Raw genomic sequence first — 5,038 nt, forward strand, 5'->3', positions numbered from 1 at the left:
GTTCACTCTTGGTGTTGTTCTATGGGTTTGGACAAATTTATAAACGTGTATTCACCATTAGAGTATCATACAGAATAGTTTTACTACCTAAAAATCCTCTGTGCTCTGCCTATTCGTCCCTCATGCCCCTCTAACCCCTAGCAACCACTGATCCTTTTATTGTCTCCACAGTTTTACCTTTTCCAGAAAGTCATATCTTTGGAATTGTACAGTATATAGCCTTCTCAGATTGGTTTCTTTCACTTAGTAATATGTATTTGTTTCCTCCGTGTCTTTTCATGACTTGATAGTTCATTTCTTTTATTTATTTATTTATATTTTAAAAAGTTTTTTAGTATTATTTTACAATCTACTTAAAAAATTTTTTTTTAATTTTATTTATTTATTTATTTATTTATATTTTTGGCTGTGTTGGGTCTTCGTTGTTGCACGTGGGCTTTCTCTAGTTGCAGTGTGCGGGTTTCTCATTGCGGTGGCTCTAGGCACACAGGCTTCAGTAGTCATGGCACGTGGGCTCAGTAGTTGTGGCTTGCGGGCCCTAGAGCGCAGGCTCAGTAGTTGTGGTGCACAGGCTTAGTTGCTCCACAGCATGTGGGATCTTCCTGCACCAGGGCTCGAACCTGTGTCCCCTGTGTTGGCAGGCGGATCGTTAACCACTGTGCCACCAGGGAAGCCCTCATTTCTTTTTAGCACTAACATTCCATTGTCTGGATATGCCACTTCTTTTTTTTTTTTTTTTTTGTATCCATTTATCTAGTGAAGGACATCTTGGTGCTTCCAAGTTTTGACAATCATGAATAAAGCTGCTATAAACATCTGTGTGCAGATTTTTGTGTGGACATAAGTTTTAAACTCTTTTGGGTAAATAGTAAGGAGTATTTTTCAACAATATAAGCATGCCATTCTGGCTACAGTTGATTGATACCAAAAGTGGGCTTATGTCCGAGCTAGATCAATCAACCCTTCCCAGGAGACAGGAACTCTGATTGAAATCAGGTTAGTTTCTCCAAGTAGCTAGACTTGTAACAAATTAACCCAGGAGCTGTGGGTGTTCATTTTCCATATAGATCAGAGAATGAGAGGAAGCCCTTCCACAGAGATACATGAAATGAATGAACGAGATGCAAAGAGAGGAACATAGATGAGAGACATAGAACCCAAACAACATTTTCAATTTCTGGTTCTCATCTTTTCCTGGAATCCAACTGCATTCCTGGTCTTGGGTTCTGTGACAAACTGTTGTAGGTTTATAATATATGTATATTATATACCATGATATGTAATATATATTATAGTATACATATTAATATATATTAAATTTTTATTGAATTATCTCATTTTTTTTTCTTTTTTTGGGGGGGCTGCATCAGGTCTTAGTTATGGCATGCAAGATCTTTCATTTCGGTGCACGGGCTTCTCTCTAGTTGTGGCACACAGGCTCCAGAGCATGTGGGCACTGTAGTTTGTGGCATGCAGGCTCTCTAATTGAGGCGCGTGGGCTCAGTAGTCGCGGCACATGCGCTTAGTTGCCCCCAGGCATGTGGCATCTTAGTTCCCCAACCAGGGATCGAACACTCGTCCTCTGCATTGGAAGGCCGATTCTTTACCACTGGACCACGAGGGAAGTCCCTATCTCATTGGTTTTTGTATTTCTAACCAAAATAACCCTAACCAACTTTCCTGTTTTAACTTAATAAAGTGGTAATTTACCTGTCCTATGTAAGTTTAGTTAGATAAGCCCATTTATCAGTAATGAATCAATTCTCACTGCATTTATAAAATCAAGTTTATGGATCTGAAAAGATGAGGACTAAGATCTATAACAGAGGTACCACTACGTCGTATTATCCTTGAGTGATTCTGGTCGGTTGGATGACCAATCAACTTGTTTACACAGGTGACATTTATAGCTCATGCCCTCCTTATTAAAACACGGATGAATTGAGGTACTGCCGTCAAGATGGTGACATAGGTCATTCCAGACTTCAGTCCTCATAAGAAAACCAACTAGCAACTATCCACAGACAAGAATGTCATTGTGAAAACTCCAGAACCTGGGGGTGAGGCGGAAAAAGAACCCCTGGACCACAGAGACTGAGAGGGACTGCATTAGAAGGGTAAAGGAGCAGTTTCACTTTGCATCATCCGTCCCCTAGGCTGCCACTGTGCCACACTGAGAGGGTCTCCCTGGGCCTGTTGTTTCTCCAGTAGGAAAAGAGAGCCCAAGGTGGACACCCAGCTCCCCAGCACTGAGAGATGCTTCGCAGGAGTCCCACTCAGATCTTGCCTCATGGGATTCACTTAGGTCTTCAGCATTTCTTCATCAGGACCACCCAGTAACCTATTCTGAGGGGAAGGTCACCTAGACCTAAAGCAGTCAGTAAGATGGGCCCACAGTTTTACTTAAATTCATGAAGATGCTCTGAAAGTTGTAAGAATGTCCTCATCTCATGATGTCCTCCTAATGTAGGACCTAGATCCAAAACGCTCCTTGGAGATGTTTGGGAAACTAGATAATGTCGTTTTTACTCTTTCCCTAACCCATGCTTTCCCCTCCTTGGGTTTCTTTTTCTTTTTCTTTTTTTTTTGTAATATTTATTTATTTACTTACTTTTTTTTGTTGCACCGGGCCTTAGTTGCGGCAGGCGGGCTCCTCAGTTGCGACTCCAGGGCTCCTTAGTTGAGGCTTGCTGGCTCCTCAGTTGCAGCATGCATGTGGGATCTAGTTCCCTGACCAGGGATCGAACCCAGGCCCCCTGTATGGGGAGTGCAGAGTCTTACCCACTGTGCCACCAGGGAAGTCCCCCCCTCCTTGGGTTTCTTTTCTTCTACTCTGAGGTGAAGTCATCCTCTCATGGGGCTTAACACATGATAATGGGATAGGTGTGCCTAATGGCCCATTTGTTCTCTATAGACTGGCTGTGGGCAGAGTTAGAAAGCACCTTCTTGTTGAGGGTCATGGTCTAGGGCAGCTCTGTCCAATAGATATATAATATGAGCCACATATATAATTTAAAATTTCCTAGTAGCCACACTAGAAAAAAGTTAAAAAAAAAAACAGGTGGAATTAATTTTAATAATATGTTTTATTTAACTCAATATACCCAAAGTATTATCATTTAACAGGTAATCAATATAAAAAAATTAACAAGGTACTTTACAATCTCTTTTTTTCTTGCTAAGTTTTCAAAATCCATATGTAATTTACACTTATGGTGCATTTCAATTTGAACTAGCTACATTTCAAGCGCTCAAAAGACATTCGTGGTTAGTGGCTATTATGTGTGACAGCACATGTAGGTGTAAGATAAAGTCATTGAGGTTATACCAGCCTTAGTTCTTATCACAAGTAAAACTCTGAAAATTACTTAACACTTCTGAGCTGTAGGTTCCTCATGTGTAAAATGAGTAAATTTTCTACCTCAAAATGTTCAAACTCATCACATCTAAAACTTATAGCATCTCCTCTTTATTTCCTGAACTTTCTGTTACTTCCCTATTACTGTCTTAGTTGGTGGCCTTATCATTCCACCTTAGGCCAAAAGAAAACAACAACAACAAAAAAAGTCTCTCTCCCTGCACGTCCAGCCAGTCGCCAAGTTTTCTCAGACATTTCCTTAACTAAGTCCACTTCTCTCCATTCTTACTCCTGAATCAGAGCCTCATAATGTCCAGGTTATCCTCTCCCTAATTCATTTTCTGTATGATTAGTAGTGTCTGTTCCCTGACCATGACCTAGAGCAGACGTCACAAAGCTGCGGGGCTCTACAAAAACGCTTGTTTTCAAACAATTTTTTAAATTAGTCTCAAACATTTAAAAATTAGTAGATTTTACATAAAATGCCCAAACTCTGATTTCCTTGGACAGTCAGATGATCTAGCAACATGTTATTTTAACCTCCTGGCAGTGACCAACTGAAACAGAGTAGCAACTGCTCCCTTAGATGAGGAAAGCTTTCTCCAGCTCATCATAGCTCCACCTGGCCCAGCTCACCACCTGGAAAGTACACTCCAAAGCTCCTAGGATAGCATTTAAAGCCTGTCATGATTTATCCTCTGTGTCTCTTCAGCCTCATTTCATGTCAGTACTTCTTCATATTTTGTTACAATAAAATCAAACTACAGGGCTTCCCTGGTGGCACAGTGGTTGAGAACCCGCCTGCCAATGCAGGGGACACGGGTTTGAGCCCTGGTCCAGGAAGATCCTACATGCCGCAGAGCAAATAAGCCTGTGCACCACAACTACTGAGCCTGCGCTCTAGAGCCCGCGTGCCCCAACTACTGAAGTCCGGGTGCCTAGAGCCCGTGCTCTGCAGCAAGACAAGCCAGTGCAATGAGAAGCCCGCGCACCGCAGTGAAGAGTATCCGCTGCTCACCGCAACTAGAGAAAGCCCGTGCGCAGCAATGAAGACCCAACGCAGCCAAAAATAAATAAAATAAAATAAATAAAATTTAAAAAATCACATTACAAATATCTCAGCAAAAATGCCTCACTACTCATGACTTGATGATTTTGTGTGTTTAGAATGTTCTTCCCTACCTAGAAGCTAGCTGAACTACTACTCCTTCTTGGAAATTCAGCTTACACATGACGTCCTCTAGAAAGGTTGGCTTAATTCCCTTACCCCACCCCTTTCCTGATATAAGTTCAGTTAGACTCTCCACTATGTTACCTCTATACCCATGACTATTCCAGTTATCATGTTAATCACTTCATTGTGTTTTGTTTGCTTATATATCTCTCTTCTCTACTATACTGTGGGTTCCTGGCACTTAAGAAACATGCCTTATAAAAAAATCACTGTAAACCCAGCATGCAGTACAGTGCATGGCGCATATTATCATTTTTAGAGACCAATAAGTAACACCCCTTTCTTACTCACCCAACTTTGGAACAAACTGAGAGTACCAAGAGTCATGCAGAGGGAATCAAACTTCAGCTTTCTCAGCAATAAAAAGTACTTTGGAGGAAGTGGCTTCAGTTGTGTGACCTCAGTGGGTTCTCTGATAACTAACCGCTGTACTAAGCAGATTTACC

The sequence above is a fragment of the Balaenoptera physalus genome, assembly GCF_965194825.1.
Source record: "Balaenoptera physalus genome assembly, chromosome: 1".
NCBI classification, from domain to species: Eukaryota; Metazoa; Chordata; class Mammalia; order Artiodactyla; family Balaenopteridae; genus Balaenoptera; species Balaenoptera physalus.